Genomic DNA, 27,516 nt, shown 5'->3' with positions numbered 1-27,516 from the left:
CCATCCTTTCGTTATCAGACGGGCCTATTCAGTATCATCAAATTACGTATGTTCTTCTTTATGTAAATATTATCGTTGGTCAAAGTAAGATTCAAACTTTCCCATACACACACATTCATAATCATGAAATCAACGAGTATTAATTTAACAACTGGTATGCGACAATAATTTCTTTTTCTTTTTGGTCATCCATACTTCCACTTGGACTATATTCTTTTTTCAATTATGTATCTTTTCCAATATAATTATTCTCTCTATAAGCCGAGCTGAATTTTAACATTCTCGAATAGTAATTCAGCCGTTACGTTAGAATGAATTTTAAAACTATTAAAACGACGTGTGCTTATATTTTTACTCATATAAGAATTTTTTTCTTTTCCCGTCTTTCCGAAGTAGCACTTTCACAGTATTTTAACTTCCATGATGTTGTAAGATCAAAGCTTGAGCGGAATTGAGTAAAAACAGTTATGGACGTAACTTAAATGTTACACATGATAGCGGTGGGATTCGAACCCACGCCTCCGAAGAGACTGGTGCCTTAAACCAGCGCCTTAGACCGCTCGGCCACGCTACCTGCCCTCTGCATTCGATACTTCGCGTTTTAATCATACTCAATATAAATGTGAAATTTGAAGAAATCCTACACAAAAATTTGATTTACGTCATTTAAAAGTTTTATTTCTATTGGAATTAACAACCAACGTGTACACTATTGGCAGCGGTGGGATTCGAACCCACACCTCCGAAGAGACTGGTGCTTAAACCAGCGCCTTAGACCGCTCGGCCACGCTACCTACCTTACGCTGCAGTTATTTTGCGTTTTCATCACAATCACTTTGCATTTCAAACTTTGACAAGATTTCATCTAAAATTTAATCATTTCATTATACGACCAAATTGCTCATACACGTGGTATTTGACCCATTTTTCCGTCGGAATTCATGGCAAAAGTGTACACTATTGGCAGCGGTGGGATTCGAACCCACGCCTCCGAAGAGACTGGTGCCTAAAACCAGCGCCTTAGACCGCTCGGCCACGCTACCAGATAAGAACTCGCTAACCTCGCTTCGTTAATCACAACTCATAAATACAACTTTCAACAGACACAAATACATAGTGATTTTACCTCCGACAATCAGGTCATGTTTTTTGTCAAGTTTGTTTGCTTGTTTGTGTACAGTATACATCGCTTCAGCAACTGACATCAAACTTGTCAAACAATCGTCTACCTTAATGCGGCTTTGATTTCGGCATATCGAGGTCAAAACTCAAGTTTTCGTAAAAACTTGAAATTCACTCTTTTCGTTATAACTTCGGGTCTGTTTAGAGCATACACTCACAGCGTCGCCCAGATTTTAGCCAATAAACTTCCGCATATGATATATCTTTGAACTATGAGTGTGAAGTCATCTTTAAAATCATTTTCCATGATCGAAATTATGACGGAGTTTGAAATTCCGATATTTCCAGACATGTTGTATGGATCTGAAGCTCTTTTATAACAGTTACCAACATGCAAGTTGGTGACATAATTAGAAAAATAACTTTGGAGTAATCAACGTTTACACGACCTAACTGCGGCAATACTTCATATAATATGGGAAATGAAGGCTCGCATTAGATTAGGCCCATCCTTTCGTTATCAGACGGGCCTATTCAGTATCATCAAATTACGTATGTTCTTCTTTATGTAAATATTATCGTTGGTCAAAGTAAGATTCAAACTTTCCCATACACACACATTCATAATCATGAAATCAACGAGTATTAATTTAACAACTGGTATGCGACAATAATTTCTTTTTCTTTTTGGTCATCCATACTTCCACTTGGACTATATTCTTTTTTCAATTATGTATCTTTTCCAATATAATTATTCTCTCTATAAGCCGAGCTGAATTTTAACATTCTCGAATAGTAATTCAGCCGTTACGTTAGAATGAATTTTAAAACTATTAAAACGACGTGTGCTTATATTTTTACTCATATAAGAATTTTTTTCTTTTCCCGTCTTTCCGAAGTAGCACTTTCACAGTATTTTAACTTCCATGATGTTGTAAGATCAAAGCTTGAGCGGAATTGAGTAAAAACAGTTATGGACGTAACTTAAATGTTACACATGATAGCGGTGGGATTCGAACCCACGCCTCCGAAGAGACTGGTGCCTTAAACCAGCGCCTTAGACCGCTCGGCCACGCTACCTGCCCTCTGCATTCGATACTTCGCGTTTTAATCATACTCAATATAAATGTGAAATTTGAAGAAATCCTACACAAAAATTTGATTTACGTCATTTAAAAGTTTTATTTCTATTGGAATTAACAACCAACGTGTACACTATTGGCAGCGGTGGGATTCGAACCCACACCTCCGAAGAGACTGGTGCTTAAACCAGCGCCTTAGACCGCTCGGCCACGCTACCTACCTTACGCTGCAGTTATTTTGCGTTTTCATCACAATCACTTTGCATTTCAAACTTTGACAAGATTTCATCTAAAATTTAATCATTTCATTATACGACCAAATTGCTCATACACGTGGTATTTGACCCATTTTTCCGTCGGAATTCATGGCAAAAGTGTACACTATTGGCAGCGGTGGGATTCGAACCCACGCCTCCGAAGAGACTGGTGCCTAAAACCAGCGCCTTAGACCGCTCGGCCACGCTACCAGATAAGAACTCGCTAACCTCGCTTCGTTAATCACAACTCATAAATACAACTTTCAACAGACACAAATACATAGTGATTTTACCTCCGACAATCAGGTCATGTTTTTTGTCAAGTTTGTTTGCTTGTTTGTGTACAGTATACATCGCTTCAGCAACTGACATCAAACTTGTCAAACAATCGTCTACCTTAATGCGGCTTTGATTTCGGCATATCGAGGTCAAAACTCAAGTTTTCGTAAAAACTTGAAATTCACTCTTTTCGTTATAACTTCGGGTCTGTTTAGAGCATACACTCACAGCGTCGCCCAGATTTTAGCCAATAAACTTCCGCATATGATATATCTTTGAACTATGAGTGTGAAGTCATCTTTAAAATCATTTTCCATGATCGAAATTATGACGGAGTTTGAAATTCCGATATTTCCAGACATGTTGTATGGATCTGAAGCTCTTTTATAACAGTTACCAACATGCAAGTTGGTGACATAATTAGAAAAATAACTTTGGAGTAATCAACGTTTACACGACCTAACTGCGGCAATACTTCATATAATATGGGAAATGAAGGCTCGCATTAGATTAGGCCCATCCTTTCGTTATCAGACGGGCCTATTCAGTATCATCAAATTACGTATGTTCTTCTTTATGTAAATATTATCGTTGGTCAAAGTAAGATTCAAACTTTCCCATACACACACATTCATAATCATGAAATCAACGAGTATTAATTTAACAACTGGTATGCGACAATAATTTCTTTTTCTTTTTGGTCATCCATACTTCAACTTAGACTATATTCTTTTTTCAATTATGTATCTTTTCCAATATAATTATTCTCTCTATAAGCCGAGCTGAATTTTAACATTCTCGAATAGTAATTCAGCCGTTACGTTAGAATGAATTTTAAAACTATTAAAACGACGTGTGCTTATATTTTTACTCATATAAGAATTTTTTTCTTTTCCCGTCTTTCCGAAGTAGCACTTTCACAGTATTTTAACTTCCATGATGTTGTAAGATCAAAGCTTGAGCGGAATTGAGTAAAAACAGTTATGGACGTAACTTAAATGTTACACATGATAGCGGTGGGATTCGAACCCACGCCTCCGAAGAGACTGGTGCCTTAAACCAGCGCCTTAGACCGCTCGGCCACGCTACCTGCCCTCTGCATTCGATACTTCGCGTTTTAATCATACTCAATATAAATGTGAAATTTGAAGAAATCCTACACAAAAATTTGATTTACGTCATTTAAAAGTTTTATTTCTATTGGAATTAACAACCAACGTGTACACTATTGGCAGCGGTGGGATTCGAACCCACGCCTCCGAAGAGACTGGTGCTTAAACCAGCGCCTTAGACCGCTCGGCCACGCTACCTACCTTACGCTGCAGTTATTTTGCGTTTTCATCACAATCACTTTGCATTTCAAACTTTGACAAGATTTCATCTAAAATTTAATCATTTCATTATACGACCAAATTGCTCATACACGTGGTATTTGACCCATTTTACGGTCGGAATTCATGGCAAAAGTGTACACTATTGGCAGCGGTGGGATTCGAACCCACGCCTCCGAAGAGACTGGTGCCTAAAACCAGCGCCTTAGACCGCTCGGCCACGCTACCAGATAAGAACTCGCTAACCTCGCTTCGTTAATCACAACTCATAAATACAACTTTCAACAGACACAAATACATAGTGATTTTACCTCCGACAATCAGGTCATGTTTTTTGTCAAGTTTGTTTGCTTGTTTGTGTACAGTATACATCGCTTCAGCAACTGACATCAAACTTGTCAAACAATCGTCTACCTTAATGCGGCTTTGATTTCGGCATATCGAGGTCAAAACTCAAGTTTTCGTAAAAACTTGAAATTCACTCTTTTCGTTATAACTTCGGGTCTGTTTAGAGCATACACTCACAGCGTCGCCCAGATTTTAGCCAATAAACTTCCGCATATGATATATCTTTGAACTATGAGTGTGAAGTCATCTTTAAAATCATTTTCCATGATCGAAATTATGACGGAGTTTGAAATTCCGATATTTCCAGACATGTTGTATGGATCTGAAGCTCTTTTATAACAGTTACCAACATGCAAGTTGGTGACATAATTAGAAAAATAACTTTGGAGTAATCAACGTTTACACGACCTAACTGCGGCAATACTTCATATAATATGGGAAATGAAGGCTCGCATTAGATTAGGCCCATCCTTTCGTTATCAGACGGGCCTATTCAGTATCATCAAATTACGTATGTTCTTCTTTATGTAAATATTATCGTTGGTCAAAGTAAGATTCAAACTTTCCCATACACACACATTCATAATCATGAAATCAACGAGTATTAATTTAACAACTGGTATGCGACAATAATTTCTTTTTCTTTTTGGTCATCCATACTTCAACTTAGACTATATTCTTTTTTCAATTATGTATCTTTTCCAATATAATTATTCTCTCTATAAGCCGAGCTGAATTTTAACATTCTCGAATAGTAATTCAGCCGTTACGTTAGAATGAATTTTAAAACTATTAAAACGACGTGTGCTTATATTTTTACTCATATAAGAATTTTTTTCTTTTCCCGTCTTTCCGAAGTAGCACTTTCACAGTATTTTAACTTCCATGATGTTGTAAGATCAAAGCTTGAGCGGAATTGAGTAAAAACAGTTATGGACGTAACTTAAATGTTACACATGATAGCGGTGGGATTCGAACCCACGCCTCCGAAGAGACTGGTGCCTTAAACCAGCGCCTTAGACCGCTCGGCCACGCTACCTGCCCTCTGCATTCGATACTTCGCGTTTTAATCATACTCAATATAAATGTGAAATTTGAAGAAATCCTACACAAAAATTTGATTTACGTCATTTAAAAGTTTTATTTCTATTGGAATTAACAACCAACGTGTACACTATTGGCAGCGGTGGGATTCGAACCCACGCCTCCGAAGAGACTGGTGCTTAAACCAGCGCCTTAGACCGCTCGGCCACGCTACCTACCTTACGCTGCAGTTATTTTGCGTTTTCATCACAATCACTTTGCATTTCAAACTTTGACAAGATTTCATCTAAAATTTAATCATTTCATTATACGACCAAATTGCTCATACACGTGGTATTTGACCCATTTTTCCGTCGGAATTCATGGCAAAAGTGTACACTATTGGCAGCGGAGGGATTCGAACCCACGCCTCCGAAGAGACTGGTGCCTAAAACCAGCGCCTTAGACCGCTCGGCCACGCTACCAGATAAGAACTCGCTAACCTCGCTTCGTTAATCACAACTCATAAATACAACTTTCAACAGACACAAATACATAGTGATTTTACCTCCGACAATCAGGTCATGTTTTTTGTCAAGTTTGTTTGCTTGTTTGTGTACAGTATACATCGCTTCAGCAACTGACATCAAACTTGTCAAACAATCGTCTACCTTAATGCGGCTTTGATTTCGGCATATCGAGGTCAAAACTCAAGTTTTCGTAAAAACTTGAAATTCACTCTTTTCGTTATAACTTCGGGTCTGTTTAGAGCATACACTCACAGCGTCGCCCAGATTTTAGCCAATAAACTTCCGCATATGATATATCTTTGAACTATGAGTGTGAAGTCATCTTTAAAATCATTTTCCATGATCGAAATTATGACGGAGTTTGAAATTCCGATATTTCCAGACATGTTGTATGGATCTGAAGCTCTTTTATAACAGTTACCAACATGCAAGTTGGTGACATAATTAGAAAAATAACTTTGGAGTAATCAACGTTTACACGACCTAACTGCGGCAATACTTCATATAATATGGGAAATGAAGGCTCGCATTAGATTAGGCCCATCCTTTCGTTATCAGACGGGCCTATTCAGTATCATCAAATTACGTATGTTCTTCTTTATGTAAATATTATCGTTGGTCAAAGTAAGATTCAAACTTTCCCATACACACACATTCATAATCATGAAATCAACGAGTATTAATTTAACAACTGGTATGCGACAATAATTTCTTTTTCTTTTTGGTCATCCATACTTCCACTTGGACTATATTCTTTTTTCAATTATGTATCTTTTCCAATATAATTATTCTCTCTATAAGCCGAGCTGAATTTTAACATTCTCGAATAGTAATTCAGCCGTTACGTTAGAATGAATTTTAAAACTATTAAAACGACGTGTGCTTATATTTTTACTCATATAAGAATTTTTTTCTTTTCCCGTCTTTCCGAAGTAGCACTTTCACAGTATTTTAACTTCCATGATGTTGTAAGATCAAAGCTTGAGCGGAATTGAGTAAGAACAGTTATGGACGTAACTTAAATGTTACACATGATAGCGGTGGGATTCGAACCCACGCCTCCGAAGAGACTGGTGCCTTAAACCAGCGCCTTAGACCGCTCGGCCACGCTACCTGCCCTCTGCATTCGATACTTCGCGTTTTAATCATACTCAATATAAATGTGAAATTTGAAGAAATCCTACACAAAAATTTGATTTACGTCATTTAAAAGTTTTATTTCTATTGGAATTAACAACCAACGTGTACACTATTGGCAGCGGTGGGATTCGAACCCACGCCTCCGAAGAGACTGGCGCCTTAAACCAGCGCCTTAGACCGCTCGGCCACGCTACCTACCTTACGCTGCAGTTATTTTGCGTTTTCATCACAATCACTTTGCATTTCAAACTTTGACAAGATTTCATCTAAAATTTAATCATTTCATTATACGACCAAATTGCTCATACACGTGGTATTTGACCCATTTTTCCGTCGGAATTCATGGCAAAAGTGTACACTATTGGCAGCGGTGGGATTCGAACCCACGCCTCCGAAGAGACTGGTGCCTAAAACCAGCGCCTTAGACCGCTCGGCCACGCTACCAGATAAGAACTCGCTAACCTCGCTTCGTTAATCACAACTCATAAATACAACTTTCAACAGACACAAATACATAGTGATTTTACCTCCGACAATCAGGTCATGTTTTTTGTCAAGTTTGTTTGCTTGTTTGTGTACAGTATACATCGCTTCAGCAACTGACATCAAACTTGTCAAACAATCGTCTACCTTAATGCGGCTTTGATTTCGGCATATCGAGGTCAAAACTCAAGTTTTCGTAAAAACTTGAAATTCACTCTTTTCGTTATAACTTCGGGTCTGTTTAGAGCATACACTCACAGCGTCGCCCAGATTTTAGCCAATAAACTTCCGCATATGATATATCTTTGAACTATGAGTGTGAAGTCATCTTTAAAATCATTTTCCATGATCGAAATTATGACGGAGTTTGAAATTCCGATATTTCCAGACATGTTGTATGGATCTGAAGCTCTTTTATAACAGTTACCAACATGCAAGTTGGTGACATAATTAGAAAAATAACTTTGGAGTAATCAACGTTTACACGACCTAACTGCGGCAATACTTCATATAATATGGGAAATGAAGGCTCGCATTAGATTAGGCCCATCCTTTCGTTATCAGACGGGCCTATTCAGTATCATCAAATTACGTATGTTCTTCTTTATGTAAATATTATCGTTGGTCAAAGTAAGATTCAAACTTTCCCATACACACACATTCATAATCATGAAATCAACGAGTATTAATTTAACAACTGGTATGCGACAATAATTTCTTTTTCTTTTTGGTCATCCATACTTCCACTTGGACTATATTCTTTTTTCAATTATGTATCTTTTCCAATATAATTATTCTCTCTATAAGCCGAGCTGAATTTTAACATTCTCGAATAGTAATTCAGCCGTTACGTTAGAATGAATTTTAAAACTATTAAAACGACGTGTGCTTATATTTTTACTCATATAAGAATTTTTTTCTTTTCCCGTCTTTCCGAAGTAGCACTTTCACAGTATTTTAACTTCCATGATGTTGTAAGATCAAAGCTTGAGCGGAATTGAGTAAAAACAGTTATGGACGTAACTTAAATGTTACACATGATAGCGGTGGGATTCGAACCCACGCCTCCGAAGAGACTGGTGCCTTAAACCAGCGCCTTAGACGCTCGGCCACGCTACCTGCCCTCTGCATTCGATACTTCGCGTTTTAATCATACTCAATATAAATGTGAAATTTGAAGAAATCCTACACAAAAATTTGATTTACGTCATTTAAAAGTTTTATTTCTATTGGAATTAACAACCAACGTGTACACTATTGGCAGCGGTGGGATTCGAACCCACACCTCCGAAGAGACTGGTGCTTAAACCAGCGCCTTAGACCGCTCGGCCACGCTACCTACCTTACGCTGCAGTTATTTTGCGTTTTCATCACAATCACTTTGCATTTCAAACTTTGACAAGATTTCATCTAAAATTTAATCATTTCATTATACGACCAAATTGCTCATACACGTGGTATTTGACCCATTTTTCCGTCGGAATTCATGGCAAAAGTGTACACTATTGGCAGCGGTGGGATTCGAACCCACGCCTCCGAAGAGACTGGTGCCTAAAACCAGCGCCTTAGACCGCTCGGCCACGCTACCAGATAAGAACTCGCTAACCTCGCTTCGTTAATCACAACTCATAAATACAACTTTCAACAGACACAAATACATAGTGATTTTACCTCCGACAATCAGGTCATGTTTTTTGTCAAGTTTGTTTGCTTGTTTGTGTACAGTATACATCGCTTCAGCAACTGACATCAAACTTGTCAAACAATCGTCTACCTTAATGCGGCTTTGATTTCGGCATATCGAGGTCAAAACTCAAGTTTTCGTAAAAACTTGAAATTCACTCTTTTCGTTATAACTTCGGGTCTGTTTAGAGCATACACTCACAGCGTCGCCCAGATTTTAGCCAATAAACTTCCGCATATGATATATCTTTGAACTATGAGTGTGAAGTCATCTTTAAAATCATTTTCCATGATCGAAATTATGACGGAGTTTGAAATTCCGATATTTCCAGACATGTTGTATGGATCTGAAGCTCTTTTATAACAGTTACCAACATGCAAGTTGGTGACATAATTAGAAAAATAACTTTGGAGTAATCAACGTTTACACGACCTAACTGCGGCAATACTTCATATAATATGGGAAATGAAGGCTCGCATTAGATTAGGCCCATCCTTTCGTTATCAGACGGGCCTATTCAGTATCATCAAATTACGTATGTTCTTCTTTATGTAAATATTATCGTTGGTCAAAGTAAGATTCAAACTTTCCCATACACACACATTCATAATCATGAAATCAACGAGTATTAATTTAACAACTGGTATGCGACAATAATTTCTTTTTCTTTTTGGTCATCCATACTTCCACTTGGACTATATTCTTTTTTCAATTATGTATCTTTTCCAATATAATTATTCTCTCTATAAGCCGAGCTGAATTTTAACATTCTCGAATAGTAATTCAGCCGTTACGTTAGAATGAATTTTAAAACTATTAAAACGACGTGTGCTTATATTTTTACTCATATAAGAATTTTTTTCTTTTCCCGTCTTTCCGAAGTAGCACTTTCACAGTATTTTAACTTCCATGATGTTGTAAGATCAAAGCTTGAGCGGAATTGAGTAAAAACAGTTATGGACGTAACTTAAATGTTACACATGATAGCGGTGGGATTCGAACCCACGCCTCCGAAGAGACTGGTGCCTTAAACCAGCGCCTTAGACCGCTCGGCCACGCTACCTGCCCTCTGCATTCGATACTTCGCGTTTTAATCATACTCAATATAAATGTGAAATTTGAAGAAATCCTAAACAAAAATTTGATTTACGTCATTTAAAAGTTTTATTTCTATTGGAATTAACAACCAACGTGTACACTATTGGCAGCGGTGGGATTCGAACCCACGCCTCCGAAGAGACTGGTGCCTTAAACCAGCGCCTTAGACCGCTCGGCCACGCTACCTACCTTACGCTGCAGTTATTTTGCGTTTTCATCACAATCACTTTGCATTTCAAACTTTGACAAGATTTCATCTAAAATTTAATCATTTCATTATACGACCAAATTGCTCATACACGTTGTTTTTACCATTTTCCGTCGGAATTCATGGCAAAAGTGTACACTATTGGCAGCGGTGGGATTCGAACCCACGCCTCCGAAGAGACTGGTGCCTAAAACCAGCGCCTTAGACCGCTCGGCCACGCTACCAGATAAGAACTCGCTAACCTCGCTTCGTTAATCACAACTCATAAATACAACTTTCAACAGACACAAATACATAGTGATTTTACCTCCGACAATCAGGTCATGTTTTTTGTCAAGTTTGTTTGCTTGTTTGTGTACAGTATACATCGCTTCAGCAACTGACATCAAACTTGTCAAACAATCGTCTACCTTAATGCGGCTTTGATTTCGGCATATCGAGGTCAAAACTCAAGTTTTCGTAAAAACTTGAAATTCACTCTTTTCGTTATAACTTCGGGTCTGTTTAGAGCATACACTCACAGCGTCGCCCAGATTTTAGCCAATAAACTTCCGCATATGATATATCTTTGAACTATGAGTGTGAAGTCATCTTTAAAATCATTTTCCATGATCGAAATTATGACGGAGTTTGAAATTCCGATATTTCCAGACATGTTGTATGGATCTGAAGCTCTTTTATAACAGTTACCAACATGCAAGTTGGTGACATAATTAGAAAAATAACTTTGGAGTAATCAACGTTTACACGACCTAACTGCGGCAATACTTCATATAATATGGGAAATGAAGGCTCGCATTAGATTAGGCCCATCCTTTCGTTATCAGACGGGCCTATTCAGTATCATCAAATTACGTATGTTCTTCTTTATGTAAATATTATCGTTGGTCAAAGTAAGATTCAAACTTTCCCATACACACACATTCATAATCATGAAATCAACGAGTATTAATTTAACAACTGGTATGCGACAATAATTTCTTTTTCTTTTTGGTCATCCATACTTCCACTTGGACTATATTCTTTTTTCAATTATGTATCTTTTCCAATATAATTATTCTCTCTATAAGCCGAGCTGAATTTTAACATTCTCGAATAGTAATTCAGCCGTTACGTTAGAATGAATTTTAAAACTATTAAAACGACGTGTGCTTATATTTTTACTCATATAAGAATTTTTTTCTTTTCCCGTCTTTCCGAAGTAGCACTTTCACAGTATTTTAACTTCCATGATGTTGTAAGATCAAAGCTTGAGCGGAATTGAGTAAAAACAGTTATGGACGTAACTTAAATGTTACACATGATAGCGGTGGGATTCGAACCCACGCCTCCGAAGAGACTGGTGCCTTAAACCAGCGCCTTAGACCGCTCGGCCACGCTACCTGCCCTCTGCATTCGATACTTCGCGTTTTAATCATACTCAATATAAATGTGAAATTTGAAGAAATCCTACACAAAAATTTGATTTACGTCATTTAAAAGTTTTATTTCTATTGGAATTAACAACCAACGTGTACACTATTGGCAGCGGTGGGATTCGAACCCACGCCTCCGAAGAGACTGGTGCTTAAACCAGCGCCTTAGACCGCTCGGCCACGCTACCTACCTTACGCTGCAGTTATTTTGCGTTTTCATCACAATCACTTTGCATTTCAAACTTTGACAAGATTTCATCTAAAATTTAATCATTTCATTATACGACCAAATTGCTCATACACGTGGTATTTGACCCATTTTTCCGTCGGAATTCATGGCAAAAGTGTACACTATTGGCAGCGGTGGGATTCGAACCCACGCCTCCGAAGAGACTGGTGCCTAAAACCAGCGCCTTAGACCGCTCGGCCACGCTACCAGATAAGAACTCGCTAACCTCGCTTCGTTAATCACAACTCATAAATACAACTTTCAACAGACACAAATACATAGTGATTTTACCTCCGACAATCAGGTCATGTTTTTTGTCAAGTTTGTTTGCTTGTTTGTGTACAGTATACATCGCTTCAGCAACTGACATCAAACTTGTCAAACAATCGTCTACCTTAATGCGGCTTTGATTTCGGCATATCGAGGTCAAAACTCAAGTTTTCGTAAAAACTTGAAATTCACTCTTTTCGTTATAACTTCGGGTCTGTTTAGAGCATACACTCACAGCGTCGCCCAGATTTTAGCCAATAAACTTCCGCATATGATATATCTTTGAACTATGAGTGTGAAGTCATCTTTAAAATCATTTTCCATGATCGAAATTATGACGGAGTTTGAAATTCCGATATTTCCAGACATGTTGTATGGATCTGAAGCTCTTTTATAACAGTTACCAACATGCAAGTTGGTGACATAATTAGAAAAATAACTTTGGAGTAATCAACGTTTACACGACCTAACTGCGGCAATACTTCATATAATATGGGAAATGAAGGCTCGCATTAGATTAGGCCCATCCTTTCGTTATCAGACGGGCCTATTCAGTATCATCAAATTACGTATGTTCTTCTTTATGTAAATATTATCGTTGGTCAAAGTAAGATTCAAACTTTCCCATACACACACATTCATAATCATGAAATCAACGAGTATTAATTTAACAACTGGTATGCGACAATAATTTCTTTTTCTTTTTGGTCATCCATACTTCCACTTGGACTATATTCTTTTTTCAATTATGTATCTTTTCCAATATAATTATTCTCTCTATAAGCCGAGCTGAATTTTAACATTCTCGAATAGTAATTCAGCCGTTACGTTAGAATGAATTTTAAAACTATTAAAACGGCGTGTGCTTATATTTTTACTCATATAAGAATTTTTTTCTTTTCCCGTCTTTCCGAAGTAGCACTTTCACAGTATTTTAACTTCCATGATGTTGTAAGATCAAAGCTTGAGCGGAATTGAGTAAAAACAGTTATGGACGTAACTTAAATATTACACATGATAGCGGTGGGATTCGAACCCACGCCTCCGAAGAGACTGGTGCCTTAAACCAGCGCCTTAGACCGCTCGGCCACGCTACCTGCCCTCTGCATTCGATACTTCGCGTTTTAATCATACTCAATATAAATGTGAAATTTGAAGAAATCCTACACAAAAATTTGATTTACGTCATTTAAAAGTTTTATTTCTATTGGAATTAACAACCAACGTGTACACTATTGGCAGCGGTGGGATTCGAACCCACGCCTCCGAAGAGACTGGTGCTTAAACCAGCGCCTTAGACCGCTCGGCCACGCTACCTACCTTACGCTGCAGTTATTTTGCGTTTTCATCACAATCACTTTGCATTTCAAACTTTGACAAGATTTCATCTAAAATTTAATCATTTCATTATACGACCAAATTGCTCATACACGTGGTATTTGACCCATTTTTCCGTCGGAATTCATGGCAAAAGTGTACACTATTGGCAGCGGTGGGATTCGAACCCACGCCTCCGAAGAGACTGGTGCCTAAAACCAGCGCCTTAGACCGCTCGGCCACGCTACCAGATAAGAACTCGCTAACCTCGCTTCGTTAATCACAACTCATAAATACAACTTTCAACAGACACAAATACATAGTGATTTTACCTCCGACAATCAGGTCATGTTTTTTGTCAAGTTTGTTTGCTTGTTTGTGTACAGTATACATCGCTTCAGCAACTGACATCAAACTTGTCAAACAATCGTCTACCTTAATGCGGCTTTGATTTCGGCATATCGAGGTCAAAACTCAAGTTTTCGTAAAAACTTGAAATTCACTCTTTTCGTTATAACTTCGGGTCTGTTTAGAGCATACACTCACAGCGTCGCCCAGATTTTAGCCAATAAACTTCCGCATATGATATATCTTTGAACTATGAGTGTGAAGTCATCTTTAAAATCATTTTCCATGATCGAAATTATGACGGAGTTTGAAATTCCGATATTTCCAGACATGTTGTATGGATCTGAAGCTCTTTTATAACAGTTACCAACATGCAAGTTGGTGACATAATTAGAAAAATAACTTTGGAGTAATCAACGTTTACACGACCTAACTGCGGCAATACTTCATATAATATGGGAAATGAAGGCTCGCATTAGATTAGGCCCATCCTTTCGTTATCAGACGGGCCTATTCAGTATCATCAAATTACGTATGTTCTTCTTTATGTAAATATTATCGTTGGTCAAAGTAAGATTCAAACTTTCCCATACACACACATTCATAATCATGAAATCAACGAGTATTAATTTAACAACTGGTATGCGACAATAATTTCTTTTTCTTTTTGGTCATCCATACTTCCACTTGGACTATATTCTTTTTTCAATTATGTATCTTTTCCAATATAATTATTCTCTCTATAAGCCGAGCTGAATTTTAACATTCTCGAATAGTAATTCAGCCGTTACGTTAGAATGAATTTTAAAACTATTAAAACGACGTGTGCTTATATTTTTACTCATATAAGAATTTTTTTCTTTTCCCGTCTTTCCGAAGTAGCACTTTCACAGTATTTTAACTTCCATGATGTTGTAAGATCAAAGCTTGAGCGGAATTGAGTAAAAACAGTTATGGACGTAACTTAAATGTTACACATGATAGCGGTGGGATTCGAACCCACGCCTCCGAAGAGACTGGTGCCTTAAACCAGCGCCTTAGACCGCTCGGCCACGCTACCTGCCCTCTGCATTCGATACTTCGCGTTTTAATCATACTCAATATAAATGTGAAATTTGAAGAAATCCTACACAAAAATTTGATTTACGTCATTTAAAAGTTTTATTTCTATTGGAATTAACAACCAACGTGTACACTATTGGCAGCGGTGGGATTCGAACCCACACCTCCGAAGAGACTGGTGCTTAAACCAGCGCCTTAGACCGCTCGGCCACGCTACCTACCTTACGCTGCAGTTATTTTGCGTTTTCATCACAATCACTTTGCATTTCAAACTTTGACAAGATTTCATCTAAAATTTAATCATTTCATTATACGACCAAATTGCTCATACACGTGGTATTTGACCCATTTTTCCGTCGGAATTCATGGCAAAAGTGTACACTATTGGCAGCGGTGGGATTCGAACCCACGCCTCCGAAGAGACTGGTGCCTAAAACCAGCGCCTTAGACCGCTCGGCCACGCTACCAGATAAGAACTCGCTAACCTCGCTTCGTTAATCACAACTCATAAATACAACTTTCAACAGACACAAATACATAGTGATTTTACCTCCGACAATCAGGTCATGTTTTTTGTCAAGTTTGTTTGCTTGTTTGTGTACAGTATACATCGCTTCAGCAACTGACATCAAACTTGTCAAACAATCGTCTACCTTAATGCGGCTTTGATTTCGGCATATCGAGGTCAAAACTCAAGTTTTCGTAAAAACTTGAAATTCACTCTTTTCGTTATAACTTCGGGTCTGTTTAGAGCATACACTCACAGCGTCGCCCAGATTTTAGCCAATAAACTTCCGCATATGATATATCTTTGAACTATGAGTGTGAAGTCATCTTTAAAATCATTTTCCATGATCGAAATTATGACGGAGTTTGAAATTCCGATATTTCCAGACATGTTGTATGGATCTGAAGCTCTTTTATAACAGTTACCAACATGCAAGTTGGTGACATAATTAGAAAAATAACTTTGGAGTAATCAACGTTTACACGACCTAACTGCGGCAATACTTCATATAATATGGGAAATGAAGGCTCGCATTAGATTAGGCCCATCCTTTCGTTATCAGACGGGCCTATTCAGTATCATCAAATTACGTATGTTCTTCTTTATGTAAATATTATCGTTGGTCAAAGTAAGATTCAAACTTTCCCATACACACACATTCATAATCATGAAATCAACGAGTATTAATTTAACAACTGGTATGCGACAATAATTTCTTTTTCTTTTTGGTCATCCATACTTCCACTTACACTATATTCTTTTTTCAATTATGTATCTTTTCCAATATAATTATTCTCTCTATAAGCCGAGCTGAATTTTAACATTCTCGAATAGTAATTCAGCCGTTACGTTAGAATGAATTTTAAAACTATTAAAACGACGTGTGCTTATATTTTTACTCATATAAGAATTTTTTTCTTTTCCCGTCTTTCCGAAGTAGCACTTTCACAGTATTTTAACTTCCATGATGTTGTAAGATCAAAGCTTGAGCGGAATTGAGTAAAAACAGTTATGGACGTAACTTAAATGTTACACATAATAGCGGTGGGATTCGAACCCACGCCTCCGAAGAGACTGGTGCCTTAAACCAGCGCCTTAGACCGCTCGGCCACGCTACCTGCCCTCTGCATTCGATACTTCGCGTTTTAATCATACTCAATATAAATGTGAAATTTGAAGAAATCCTACACAAAAATTTGATTTACGTCATTTAAAAGTTTTATTTCTATTGGAATTAACAACCAACGTGTACACTATTGGCAGCGGTGGGATTCGAACCCACGCCTCCGAAGAGACTGGTGCTTAAACCAGCGCCTTAGACCGCTCGGCCACGCTACCTACCTTACGCTGCAGTTATTTTGCGTTTTCATCACAATCACTTTGCATTTCAAACTTTGACAAGATTTCATCTAAAATTTAATCATTTCATTATACGACCAAATTGCTCATACACGTGGTATTTGACCCATTTTTCCGTCGGAATTCATGGCAAAAGTGTACACTATTGGCAGCGGAGGGATTCGAACCCACGCCTCCGAAGAGACTGGTGCCTAAAACCAGCGCCTTAGACCGCTCGGCCACGCTACCAGATAAGAACTCGCTAACCTCGCTTCGTTAATCACAACTCATAAATACAACTTTCAACAGACACAAATACATAGTGATTTTACCTCCGACAATCAGGTCATGTTTTTTGTCAAGTTTGTTTGCTTGTTTGTGTACAGTATACATCGCTTCAGCAACTGACATCAAACTTGTCAAACAATCGTCTACCTTAATGCGGCTTTGATTTCGGCATATCGAGGTCAAAACTCAAGTTTTCGTAAAAACTTGAAATTCACTCTTTTCGTTATAACTTCGGGTCTGTTTAGAGCATACACTCACAGCGTCGCCCAGATTTTAGCCAATAAACTTCCGCATATGATATATCTTTGAACTATGAGTGTGAAGTCATCTTTAAAATCATTTTCCATGATCGAAATTATGACGGAGTTTGAAATTCCGATATTTCCAGACATGTTGTATGGATCTGAAGCTCTTTTATAACAGTTACCAACATGCAAGTTGGTGACATAATTAGAAAAATAACTTTGGAGTAATCAACGTTTACACGACCTAACTGCGGCAATACTTCATATAATATGGGAAATGAAGGCTCGCATTAGATTAGGCCCATCCTTTCGTTATCAGACGGGCCTATTCAGTATCATCAAATTACGTATGTTCTTCTTTATGTAAATATTATCGTTGGTCAAAGTAAGATTCAAACTTTCCCATACACACACATTCATAATCATGAAATCAACGAGTATTAATTTAACAACTGGTATGCGACAATAATTTCTTTTTCTTTTTGGTCATCCATACTTCCACTTGGACTATATTCTTTTTTCAATTATGTATCTTTTCCAATATAATTATTCTCTCTATAAGCCGAGCTGAATTTTAACATTCTCGAATAGTAATTCAGCCGTTACGTTAGAATGAATTTTAAAACTATTAAAACGACGTGTGCTTATATTTTTACTCATATAAGAATTTTTTTCTTTTCCCGTCTTTCCGAAGTAGCACTTTCACAGTATTTTAACTTCCATGATGTTGTAAGATCAAAGCTTGAGCGGAATTGAGTAAGAACAGTTATGGACGTAACTTAAATGTTACACATGATAGCGGTGGGATTCGAACCCACGCCTCCGAAGAGACTGGTGCCTTAAACCAGCGCCTTAGACCGCTCGGCCACGCTACCTGCCTTCTGCATTCGATACTTCGCGTTTTAATCATACTCAATATAAATGTGAAATTTGAAGAAATCCTACACAAAAATTTGATTTACGTCATTTAAAAGTTTTATTTCTATTGGAATTAACAACCAACGTGTACACTATTGGCAGCGGTGGGATTCGAACCCACGCCTCCGAAGAGACTGGTGCCTTAAACCAGCGCCTTAGACCGCTCGGCCACGCTACCTACCTTACGCTGCAGTTATTTTGCATTTTCATCACAATCACTTTGCATTTCAAACTTTGACAAGATTTCATCTAAAATTTAATCATTTCATTATACGACCAAATTGCTCATACACGTGGTATTTGACCCATTTTTCCGTCGGAATTCATGGCAAAAGTGTACACTATTGGCAGCGGTGGGATTCGAACCCACGCCTCCGAAGAGACTGGTGCCTAAAACCAGCGCCTTAGACCGCTCGGCCACGCTACCAGATAAGAACTCGCTAACCTCGCTTCGTTAATCACAACTCATAAATACAACTTTCAACAGACACAAATACATAGTGATTTTACCTCCGACAATCAGGTCATGTTTTTTGTCAAGTTTGTTTGCTTGTTTGTGTACAGTATACATCGCTTCAGCAACTGACATCAAACTTGTCAAACAATCGTCTACCTTAATGCGGCTTTGATTTCGGCATATCGAGGTCAAAACTCAAGTTTTCGTAAAAACTTGAAATTCACTCTTTTCGTTATAACTTCGGGTCTGTTTAGAGCATACACTCACAGCGTCGCCCAGATTTTAGCCAATAAACTTCCGCATATGATATATCTTTGAACTATGAGTGTGAAGTCATCTTTAAAATCATTTTCCATGATCGAAATTATGACGGAGTTTGAAATTCCGATATTTCCAGACATGTTGTATGGATCTGAAGCTCTTTTATAACAGTTACCAACATGCAAGTTGGTGACATAATTAGAAAAATAACTTTGGAGTAATCAACGTTTACACGACCTAACTGCGGCAATACTTCATATAATATGGGAAATGAAGGCTCGCATTAGATTAGGCCCATCCTTTCGTTATCAGACGGGCCTATTCAGTATCATCAAATTACGTATGTTCTTCTTTATGTAAATATTATCGTTGGTCAAAGTAAGATTCAAACTTTCCCATACACACACATTCATAATCATGAAATCAACGAGTATTAATTTAACAACTGGTATGCGACAATAATTTCTTTTTCTTTTTGGTCATCCATACTTCCACTTACACTATATTCTTTTTTCAATTATGTATCTTTTCCAATATAATTATTCTCTCTATAAGCCGAGCTGAATTTTAACATTCTCGAATAGTAATTCAGCCGTTACGTTAGAATGAATTTTAAAACTATTAAAACGACGTGTGCTTATATTTTTACTCATATAAGAATTTTTTTCTTTTCCCGTCTTTCCGAAGTAGCACTTTCACAGTATTTTAACTTCCATGATGTTGTAAGATCAAAGCTTGAGCGGAATTGAGTAAAAACAGTTATGGACGTAACTTAAATGTTACACATAATAGCGGTGGGATTCGAACCCACGCCTCCGAAGAGACTGGTGCCTTAAACCAGCGCCTTAGACCGCTCGGCCACGCTACCTGCCCTCTGCATTCGATACTTCGCGTTTTAATCATACTCAATATAAATGTGAAATTTGAAGAAATCCTACACAAAAATTTGATTTACGTCATTTAAAAGTTTTATTTCTATTGGAATTAACAACCAACGTGTACACTATTGGCAGCGGTGGGATTCGAACCCACGCCTCCGAAGAGACTGGTGCTTAAACCAGCGCCTTAGACCGCTCGGCCACGCTACCTACCTTACGCTGCAGTTATTTTGCGTTTTCATCACAATCACTTTGCATTTCAAACTTTGACAAGATTTCATCTAAAATTTAATCATTTCATTATACGACCAAATTGCTCATACACGTGGTATTTGACCCATTTTTCCGTCGGAATTCATGGCAAAAGTGTACACTATTGGCAGCGGAGGGATTCGAACCCACGCCTCCGAAGAGACTGGTGCCTAAAACCAGCGCCTTAGACCGCTCGGCCACGCTACCAGATAAGAACTCGCTAACCTCGCTTCGTTAATCACAACTCATAAATACAACTTTCAACAGACACAAATACATAGTGATTTTACCTCCGACAATCAGGTCATGTTTTTTGTCAAGTTTGTTTGCTTGTTTGTGTACAGTATACATCGCTTCAGCAACTGACATCAAACTTGTCAAACAATCGTCTACCTTAATGCGGCTTTGATTTCGGCATATCGAGGTCAAAACTCAAGTTTTCGTAAAAACTTGAAATTCACTCTTTTCGTTATAACTTCGGGTCTGTTTAGAGCATACACTCACAGCGTCGCCCAGATTTTAGCCAATAAACTTCCGCATATGATATATCTTTGAACTATGAGTGTGAAGTCATCTTTAAAATCATTTTCCATGATCGAAATTATGACGGAGTTTGAAATTCCGATATTTCCAGACATGTTGTATGGATCTGAAGCTCTTTTATAACAGTTACCAACATGCAAGTTGGTGACATAATTAGAAAAATAACTTTGGAGTAATCAACGTTTACACGACCTAACTGCGGCAATACTTCATATAATATGGGAAATGAAGGCTCGCATTAGATTAGGCCCATCCTTTCGTTATCAGACGGGCCTATTCAGTATCATCAAATTACGTATGTTCTTCTTTATGTAAATATTATCGTTGGTCAAAGTAAGATTCAAACTTTCCCATACACACACATTCATAATCATGAAATCAACGAGTATTAATTTAACAACTGGTATGCGACAATAATTTCTTTTTCTTTTTGGTCATCCATACTTCCACTTGGACTATATTCTTTTTTCAATTATGTATCTTTTCCAATATAATTATTCTCTCTATAAGCCGAGCTGAATTTTAACATTCTCGAATAGTAATTCAGCCGTTACGTTAGAATGAATTTTAAAACTATTAAAACGACGTGTGCTTATATTTTTACTCATATAAGAATTTTTTTCTTTTCCCGTCTTTCCGAAGTAGCACTTTCACAGTATTTTAACTTTTATGATGTTGTAAGATCAAAACTTGAGCGGAATTGAGTAAAAACAGTTATGGACGTAACTTAAATGTTACACATGATAGCGGTGGGATTCGAACCCACGCCTCCGAAGAGACTGGTGCCTTAAACCATCGCCTTAGACCGCTCGGCCACGCTACCTGCCCTCTGCATTCGATACTTCGCGTTTTAATGATACTCAATATAAATGTGAAATTTGAAGAAATCCTACACAAAAATTTGATTTACGTCATTTAAAAGTTTTATTTCTATTGGAATTAACAACCAACGTGTACACTATTGGCAGCGGTGGGATTCGAACCCACGCCTCCGAAGAGACTGGTGCTTAAACCAGCGCCTTAGACCGCTCGGCCACGCTACCTACCTTACGCTGCAGTTATTTTGCGTTTTCATCACAATCACTTTGCATTTCAAACTTTGACAAGATTTCATCTAAAATTTAATCATTTCATTATACGACCAAATTGCTCATACACGTGGTATTTGACCCATTTTTCCGTCGGAATTCATGGCAAAAGTGTACACTATTGGCAGCGGAGGGATTCGAACCCACGCCTCCGAAGAGACTGGTGCCTAAAACCAGCGCCTTAGACCGCTCGGCCACGCTACCAGATAAGAACTCGCTAACCTCGCTTCGTTAATCACAACTCATAAATACAACTTTCAACAGACACAAATACATAGTGATTTTACCTCCGACAATCAGGTCATGTTTTTTGTCAAGTTTGTTTGCTTGTTTGTGTACAGTATACATCGCTTCAGCAACTGACATCAAACTTGTCAAACAATCGTCTACCTTAATGCGGCTTTGATTTCGGCATATCGAGGTCAAAACTCAAGTTTTCGTAAAAACTTGAAATTCACTCTTTTCGTTATAACTTCGGGTCTGTTTAGAGCATACACTCACAGCGTCGCCCAGATTTTAGCCAATAAACTTCCGCATATGATATATCTTTGAACTATGAGTGTGAAGTCATCTTTAAAATCATTTTCCATGATCGAAATTATGACGGAGTTTGAAATTCCGATATTTCCAGACATGTTGTATGGATCTGAAGCTCTTTTATAACAGTTACCAACATGCAAGTTGGTGACATAATTAGAAAAATAACTTTGGAGTAATCAACGTTTACACGACCTAACTGCGGCAATACTTCATATAATATGGGAAATGAAGGCTCGCATTAGATTAGGCCCATCCTTTCGTTATCAGACGGGCCTATTCAGTATCATCAAATTACGTATGTTCTTCTTTATGTAAATATTATCGTTGGTCAAAGTAAGATTCAAACTTTCCCATACACACACATTCATAATCATGAAATCAACGAGTATTAATTTAACAACTGGTATGCGACAATAATTTCTTTTTCTTTTTGGTCATCCATACTTCAACTTAGACTATATTCTTTTTTCAATTATGTATCTTTTCCAATATAATTATTCTCTCTATAAGCCGAGCTGAATTTTAACATTCTCGAATAGTAATTCAGCCGTTACGTTAGAATGAATTTTAAAACTATTAAAACGACGTGTGCTTATATTTTTACTCATATAAGAATTTTTTTCTTTTCCCGTCTTTCCGAAGTAGCACTTTCACAGTATTTTAACTTCCATGATGTTGTAAGATCAAAGCTTGAGCGGAATTGAGTAAGAACAGTTATGGACGTAACTTAAATGTTACACATGATAGCGGTGGGATTCGAACCCACGCCTCCGAAGAGACTGGTGCCTTAAACCAGCGCCTTAGACCGCTCGGCCACGCTACCTGCCTTCTGCATTCGATACTTCGCGTTTTAATCATACTCAATATAAATGTGAAATTTGAAGAAATCCTACACAAAAATTTGATTTACGTCATTTAAAAGTTTTATTTCTATTGGAATTAACAACCAACGTGTACACTATTGGCAGCGGTGGGATTCGAACCCACGCCTCCGAAGAGACTGGTGCCTTAAACCAGCGCCTTAGACCGCTCGGCCACGCTACCTACCTTACGCTGCAGTTATTTTGCATTTTCATCACAATCACTTTGCATTTCAAACTTTGACAAGATTTCATCTAAAATTTAATCATTTCATTATACGACCAAATTGCTCATACACGTGGTATTTGACCCATTTTTCCGTCGGAATTCATGGCAAAAGTGTACACTATTGGCAGCGGTGGGATTCGAACCCACGCCTCCGAAGAGACTGGTGCCTAAAACCAGCGCCTTAGACCGCTCGGCCACGCTACCAGATAAGAACTCGCTAACCTCGCTTCGTTAATCACAACTCATAAATACAACTTTCAACAGACACAAATACATAGTGATTTTACCTCCGACAATCAGGTCATGTTTTTTGTCAAGTTTGTTTGCTTGTTTGTGTACAGTATACATCGCTTCAGCAACTGACATCAAACTTGTCAAACAATCGTCTACCTTAATGCGGCTTTGATTTCGGCATATCGAGGTCAAAACTCAAGTTTTCGTAAAAACTTGAAATTCACTCTTTTCGTTATAACTTCGGGTCTGTTTAGAGCATACACTCACAGCGTCGCCCAGATTTTAGCCAATAAACTTCCGCATATGATATATCTTTGAACTATGAGTGTGAAGTCATCTTTAAAATCATTTTCCATGATCGAAATTATGACGGAGTTTGAAATTCCGATATTTCCAGACATGTTGTATGGATCTGAAGCTCTTTTATAACAGTTACCAACATGCAAGTTGGTGACATAATTAGAAAAATAACTTTGGAGTAATCAACGTTTACACGACCTAACTGCGGCAATACTTCATATAATATGGGAAATGAAGGCTCGCATTAGATTAGGCCCATCCTTTCGTTATCAGACGGGCCTATTCAGTATCATCAAATTACGTATGTTCTTCTTTATGTAAATATTATCGTTGGTCAAAGTAAGATTCAAACTTTCCCATACACACACATTCATAATCATGAAATCAACGAGTATTAATTTAACAACTGGTATGCGACAATAATTTCTTTTTCTTTTTGGTCATCCATACTTCCACTTACACTATATTCTTTTTTCAATTATGTATCTTTTCCAATATAATTATTCTCTCTATAAGCCGAGCTGAATTTTAACATTCTCGAATAGTAATTCAGCCGTTACGTTAGAATGAATTTTAAAACTATTAAAACGACGTGTGCTTATATTTTTACTCATATAAGAATTTTTTTCTTTTCCCGTCTTTCCGAAGTAGCACTTTCACAGTATTTTAACTTCCATGATGTTGTAAGATCAAAGCTTGAGCGGAATTGAGTAAAAACAGTTATGGACGTAACTTAAATGTTACACATAATAGCGGTGGGATTCGAACCCACGCCTCCGAAGAGACTGGTGCCTTAAACCAGCGCCTTAGACCGCTCGGCCACGCTACCTGCCCTCTGCATTCGATACTTCGCGTTTTAATCATACTCAATATAAATGTGAAATTTGAAGAAATCCTACACAAAAATTTGATTTACGTCATTTAAAAGTTTTATTTCTATTGGAATTAACAACCAACGTGTACACTATTGGCAGCGGTGGGATTCGAACCCACGCCTCCGAAGAGACTGGTGCTTAAACCAGCGCCTTAGACCGCTCGGCCACGCTACCTACCTTACGCTGCAGTTATTTTGCGTTTTCATCACAATCACTTTGCATTTCAAACTTTGACAAGATTTCATCTAAAATTTAATCATTTCATTATACGACCAAATTGCTCATACACGTGGTATTTGACCCATTTTTCCGTCGGAATTCATGGCAAAAGTGTACACTATTGGCAGCGGAGGGATTCGAACCCACGCCTCCGAAGAGACTGGTGCCTAAAACCAGCGCCTTAGACCGCTCGGCCACGCTACCAGATAAGAACTCGCTAACCTCGCTTCGTTAATCACAACTCATAAATACAACTTTCAACAGACACAAATACATAGTGATTTTACCTCCGACAATCAGGTCATGTTTTTTGTCAAGTTTGTTTGCTTGTTTGTGTACAGTATACATCGCTTCAGCAACTGACATCAAACTTGTCAAACAATCGTCTACCTTAATGCGGCTTTGATTTCGGCATATCGAGGTCAAAACTCAAGTTTTCGTAAAAACTTGAAATTCACTCTTTTCGTTATAACTTCGGGTCTGTTTAGAGCATACACTCACAGCGTCGCCCAGATTTTAGCCAATAAACTTCCGCATATGATATATCTTTGAACTATGAGTGTGAAGTCATCTTTAAAATCATTTTCCATGATCGAAATTATGACGGAGTTTGAAATTCCGATATTTCCAGACATGTTGTATGGATCTGAAGCTCTTTTATAACAGTTACCAACATGCAAGTTGGTGACATAATTAGAAAAATAACTTTGGAGTAATCAACGTTTACACGACCTAACTGCGGCAATACTTCATATAATATGGGAAATGAAGGCTCGCATTAGATTAGGCCCATCCTTTCGTTATCAGACGGGCCTATTCAGTATCATCAAATTACGTATGTTCTTCTTTATGTAAATATTATCGTTGGTCAAAGTAAGATTCAAACTTTCCCATACACACACATTCATAATCATGAAATCAACGAGTATTAATTTAACAACTGGTATGCGACAATAATTTCTTTTTCTTTTTGGTCATCCATACTTCCACTTGGACTATATTCTTTTTTCAATTATGTATCTTTTCCAATATAATTATTCTCTCTATAAGCCGAGCTGAATTTTAACATTCTCGAATAGTAATTCAGCCGTTACGTTAGAATGAATTTTAAAACTATTAAAACGACGTGTGCTTATATTTTTACTCATATAAGAATTTTTTTCTTTTCCCGTCTTTCCGAAGTAGCACTTTCACAGTATTTTAACTTCCATGATGTTGTAAGATCAAAGCTTGAGCGGAATTGAGTAAGAACAGTTATGGACGTAACTTAAATGTTACACATGATAGCGGTGGGATTCGAACCCACGCCTCCGAAGAGACTGGTGCCTTAAACCAGCGCCTTAGACCGCTCGGCCACGCTACCTGCCTTCTGCATTCGATACTTCGCGTTTTAATCATACTCAATATAAATGTGAAATTTGAAGAAATCCTACACAAAAATTTGATTTACGTCATTTAAAAGTTTTATTTCTATTGGAATTAACAACCAACGTGTACACTATTGGCAGCGGTGGGATTCGAACCCACGCCTCCGAAGAGACTGGTGCCTTAAACCAGCGCCTTAGACCGCTCGGCCACGCTACCTACCTTACGCTGCAGTTATTTTGCATTTTCATCACAATCACTTTGCATTTCAAACTTTGACAAGATTTCATCTAAAATTTAATCATTTCATTATACGACCAAATTGCTCATACACGTGGTATTTGACCCATTTTTCCGTCGGAATTCATGGCAAAAGTGTACACTATTGGCAGCGGTGGGATTCGAACCCACGCCTCCGAAGAGACTGGTGCCTAAAACCAGCGCCTTAGACCGCTCGGCCACGCTACCAGATAAGAACTCGCTAACCTCGCTTCGTTAATCACAACTCATAAATACAACTTTCAACAGACACAAATACATAGTGATTTTACCTCCGACAATCAGGTCATGTTTTTTGTCAAGTTTGTTTGCTTGTTTGTGTACAGTATACATCGCTTCAGCAACTGACATCAAACTTGTCAAACAATCGTCTACCTTAATGCGGCTTTGATTTCGGCATATCGAGGTCAAAACTCAAGTTTTCGTAAAAACTTGAAATTCACTCTTTTCGTTATAACTTCGGGTCTGTTTAGAGCATACACTCACAGCGTCGCCCAGATTTTAGCCAATAAACTTCCGCATATGATATATCTTTGAACTATGAGTGTGAAGTCATCTTTAAAATCATTTTCCATGATCGAAATTATGACGGAGTTTGAAATTCCGATATTTC

The 27,516-nt window shown here is 37.8% G+C and overlaps 39 non-coding genes across 39 annotated transcripts; all 39 read right to left on the bottom strand.

Moving 5' to 3' along the window:
- Window positions 1–492: 492 nt before the first annotated feature.
- Window positions 493–574, bottom strand: Trnal-aag (transfer RNA leucine (anticodon AAG)). The gene has a single exon. It is a non-coding gene; the product is annotated as a tRNA-Leu (tRNA).
- A 387-nt stretch (window positions 575–961) lies between these two features.
- Window positions 962–1,043, bottom strand: Trnal-uag (transfer RNA leucine (anticodon UAG)). The gene has a single exon. It is a non-coding gene; the product is annotated as a tRNA-Leu (tRNA).
- A 1,077-nt stretch (window positions 1,044–2,120) lies between these two features.
- Trnal-aag (transfer RNA leucine (anticodon AAG)) lies at window positions 2,121–2,202 on the bottom strand. Its single transcript has one exon. It is a non-coding gene; the product is annotated as a tRNA-Leu (tRNA).
- Window positions 2,203–2,589: 387 nt separating this feature from the next.
- On the bottom strand, window positions 2,590–2,671 carry Trnal-uag (transfer RNA leucine (anticodon UAG)). Its single transcript has one exon. It is a non-coding gene; the product is annotated as a tRNA-Leu (tRNA).
- Window positions 2,672–3,748: 1,077 nt separating this feature from the next.
- Trnal-aag (transfer RNA leucine (anticodon AAG)) lies at window positions 3,749–3,830 on the bottom strand. The gene has a single exon. It is a non-coding gene; the product is annotated as a tRNA-Leu (tRNA).
- Window positions 3,831–4,217: 387 nt separating this feature from the next.
- Trnal-uag (transfer RNA leucine (anticodon UAG)) lies at window positions 4,218–4,299 on the bottom strand. Its single transcript has one exon. It is a non-coding gene; the product is annotated as a tRNA-Leu (tRNA).
- Window positions 4,300–5,376: 1,077 nt separating this feature from the next.
- On the bottom strand, window positions 5,377–5,458 carry Trnal-aag (transfer RNA leucine (anticodon AAG)). Its single transcript has one exon. It is a non-coding gene; the product is annotated as a tRNA-Leu (tRNA).
- A 387-nt stretch (window positions 5,459–5,845) lies between these two features.
- Window positions 5,846–5,927, bottom strand: Trnal-uag (transfer RNA leucine (anticodon UAG)). Its single transcript has one exon. It is a non-coding gene; the product is annotated as a tRNA-Leu (tRNA).
- Window positions 5,928–7,004: 1,077 nt separating this feature from the next.
- Trnal-aag (transfer RNA leucine (anticodon AAG)) lies at window positions 7,005–7,086 on the bottom strand. Its single transcript has one exon. It is a non-coding gene; the product is annotated as a tRNA-Leu (tRNA).
- A 139-nt stretch (window positions 7,087–7,225) lies between these two features.
- On the bottom strand, window positions 7,226–7,307 carry Trnal-aag (transfer RNA leucine (anticodon AAG)). The gene has a single exon. It is a non-coding gene; the product is annotated as a tRNA-Leu (tRNA).
- Window positions 7,308–7,474: 167 nt separating this feature from the next.
- On the bottom strand, window positions 7,475–7,556 carry Trnal-uag (transfer RNA leucine (anticodon UAG)). The gene has a single exon. It is a non-coding gene; the product is annotated as a tRNA-Leu (tRNA).
- A 1,077-nt stretch (window positions 7,557–8,633) lies between these two features.
- On the bottom strand, window positions 8,634–8,714 carry Trnal-aag (transfer RNA leucine (anticodon AAG)). Its single transcript has one exon. It is a non-coding gene; the product is annotated as a tRNA-Leu (tRNA).
- A 387-nt stretch (window positions 8,715–9,101) lies between these two features.
- Window positions 9,102–9,183, bottom strand: Trnal-uag (transfer RNA leucine (anticodon UAG)). Its single transcript has one exon. It is a non-coding gene; the product is annotated as a tRNA-Leu (tRNA).
- A 1,077-nt stretch (window positions 9,184–10,260) lies between these two features.
- On the bottom strand, window positions 10,261–10,342 carry Trnal-aag (transfer RNA leucine (anticodon AAG)). The gene has a single exon. It is a non-coding gene; the product is annotated as a tRNA-Leu (tRNA).
- A 139-nt stretch (window positions 10,343–10,481) lies between these two features.
- Window positions 10,482–10,563, bottom strand: Trnal-aag (transfer RNA leucine (anticodon AAG)). The gene has a single exon. It is a non-coding gene; the product is annotated as a tRNA-Leu (tRNA).
- Window positions 10,564–10,727: 164 nt separating this feature from the next.
- Trnal-uag (transfer RNA leucine (anticodon UAG)) lies at window positions 10,728–10,809 on the bottom strand. Its single transcript has one exon. It is a non-coding gene; the product is annotated as a tRNA-Leu (tRNA).
- Window positions 10,810–11,886: 1,077 nt separating this feature from the next.
- Window positions 11,887–11,968, bottom strand: Trnal-aag (transfer RNA leucine (anticodon AAG)). The gene has a single exon. It is a non-coding gene; the product is annotated as a tRNA-Leu (tRNA).
- Window positions 11,969–12,355: 387 nt separating this feature from the next.
- On the bottom strand, window positions 12,356–12,437 carry Trnal-uag (transfer RNA leucine (anticodon UAG)). Its single transcript has one exon. It is a non-coding gene; the product is annotated as a tRNA-Leu (tRNA).
- Window positions 12,438–13,514: 1,077 nt separating this feature from the next.
- Window positions 13,515–13,596, bottom strand: Trnal-aag (transfer RNA leucine (anticodon AAG)). The gene has a single exon. It is a non-coding gene; the product is annotated as a tRNA-Leu (tRNA).
- Window positions 13,597–13,983: 387 nt separating this feature from the next.
- Window positions 13,984–14,065, bottom strand: Trnal-uag (transfer RNA leucine (anticodon UAG)). Its single transcript has one exon. It is a non-coding gene; the product is annotated as a tRNA-Leu (tRNA).
- Window positions 14,066–15,142: 1,077 nt separating this feature from the next.
- Trnal-aag (transfer RNA leucine (anticodon AAG)) lies at window positions 15,143–15,224 on the bottom strand. Its single transcript has one exon. It is a non-coding gene; the product is annotated as a tRNA-Leu (tRNA).
- A 387-nt stretch (window positions 15,225–15,611) lies between these two features.
- Window positions 15,612–15,693, bottom strand: Trnal-uag (transfer RNA leucine (anticodon UAG)). Its single transcript has one exon. It is a non-coding gene; the product is annotated as a tRNA-Leu (tRNA).
- A 1,077-nt stretch (window positions 15,694–16,770) lies between these two features.
- Window positions 16,771–16,852, bottom strand: Trnal-aag (transfer RNA leucine (anticodon AAG)). Its single transcript has one exon. It is a non-coding gene; the product is annotated as a tRNA-Leu (tRNA).
- Window positions 16,853–17,239: 387 nt separating this feature from the next.
- Trnal-uag (transfer RNA leucine (anticodon UAG)) lies at window positions 17,240–17,321 on the bottom strand. Its single transcript has one exon. It is a non-coding gene; the product is annotated as a tRNA-Leu (tRNA).
- Window positions 17,322–18,398: 1,077 nt separating this feature from the next.
- Window positions 18,399–18,480, bottom strand: Trnal-aag (transfer RNA leucine (anticodon AAG)). Its single transcript has one exon. It is a non-coding gene; the product is annotated as a tRNA-Leu (tRNA).
- Window positions 18,481–18,619: 139 nt separating this feature from the next.
- Window positions 18,620–18,701, bottom strand: Trnal-aag (transfer RNA leucine (anticodon AAG)). Its single transcript has one exon. It is a non-coding gene; the product is annotated as a tRNA-Leu (tRNA).
- Window positions 18,702–18,868: 167 nt separating this feature from the next.
- Trnal-uag (transfer RNA leucine (anticodon UAG)) lies at window positions 18,869–18,950 on the bottom strand. Its single transcript has one exon. It is a non-coding gene; the product is annotated as a tRNA-Leu (tRNA).
- A 1,077-nt stretch (window positions 18,951–20,027) lies between these two features.
- Trnal-aag (transfer RNA leucine (anticodon AAG)) lies at window positions 20,028–20,109 on the bottom strand. The gene has a single exon. It is a non-coding gene; the product is annotated as a tRNA-Leu (tRNA).
- A 387-nt stretch (window positions 20,110–20,496) lies between these two features.
- Window positions 20,497–20,578, bottom strand: Trnal-uag (transfer RNA leucine (anticodon UAG)). The gene has a single exon. It is a non-coding gene; the product is annotated as a tRNA-Leu (tRNA).
- Window positions 20,579–21,655: 1,077 nt separating this feature from the next.
- Window positions 21,656–21,737, bottom strand: Trnal-aag (transfer RNA leucine (anticodon AAG)). The gene has a single exon. It is a non-coding gene; the product is annotated as a tRNA-Leu (tRNA).
- A 387-nt stretch (window positions 21,738–22,124) lies between these two features.
- Trnal-uag (transfer RNA leucine (anticodon UAG)) lies at window positions 22,125–22,206 on the bottom strand. The gene has a single exon. It is a non-coding gene; the product is annotated as a tRNA-Leu (tRNA).
- Window positions 22,207–23,283: 1,077 nt separating this feature from the next.
- On the bottom strand, window positions 23,284–23,365 carry Trnal-aag (transfer RNA leucine (anticodon AAG)). Its single transcript has one exon. It is a non-coding gene; the product is annotated as a tRNA-Leu (tRNA).
- Window positions 23,366–23,504: 139 nt separating this feature from the next.
- Window positions 23,505–23,586, bottom strand: Trnal-aag (transfer RNA leucine (anticodon AAG)). Its single transcript has one exon. It is a non-coding gene; the product is annotated as a tRNA-Leu (tRNA).
- Window positions 23,587–23,753: 167 nt separating this feature from the next.
- Trnal-uag (transfer RNA leucine (anticodon UAG)) lies at window positions 23,754–23,835 on the bottom strand. The gene has a single exon. It is a non-coding gene; the product is annotated as a tRNA-Leu (tRNA).
- Window positions 23,836–24,912: 1,077 nt separating this feature from the next.
- On the bottom strand, window positions 24,913–24,994 carry Trnal-aag (transfer RNA leucine (anticodon AAG)). The gene has a single exon. It is a non-coding gene; the product is annotated as a tRNA-Leu (tRNA).
- A 387-nt stretch (window positions 24,995–25,381) lies between these two features.
- On the bottom strand, window positions 25,382–25,463 carry Trnal-uag (transfer RNA leucine (anticodon UAG)). The gene has a single exon. It is a non-coding gene; the product is annotated as a tRNA-Leu (tRNA).
- Window positions 25,464–26,540: 1,077 nt separating this feature from the next.
- On the bottom strand, window positions 26,541–26,622 carry Trnal-aag (transfer RNA leucine (anticodon AAG)). The gene has a single exon. It is a non-coding gene; the product is annotated as a tRNA-Leu (tRNA).
- Window positions 26,623–26,761: 139 nt separating this feature from the next.
- Window positions 26,762–26,843, bottom strand: Trnal-aag (transfer RNA leucine (anticodon AAG)). Its single transcript has one exon. It is a non-coding gene; the product is annotated as a tRNA-Leu (tRNA).
- Window positions 26,844–27,010: 167 nt separating this feature from the next.
- Window positions 27,011–27,092, bottom strand: Trnal-uag (transfer RNA leucine (anticodon UAG)). The gene has a single exon. It is a non-coding gene; the product is annotated as a tRNA-Leu (tRNA).
- Window positions 27,093–27,516: the final 424 nt, after the last annotated feature.

The sequence above is a fragment of the Euprymna scolopes genome, chromosome 29 (genome assembly GCF_053919585.1).
Source record: "Euprymna scolopes isolate OS-2025 chromosome 29, ASM5391958v1, whole genome shotgun sequence".
Lineage (NCBI taxonomy): Eukaryota > Metazoa > Mollusca > Cephalopoda > Sepiida > Sepiolidae > Euprymna > Euprymna scolopes.
Note: the sequence above shows the minus strand (reverse complement) of the source record. Positions and strands in the feature narration are given on the sequence as shown.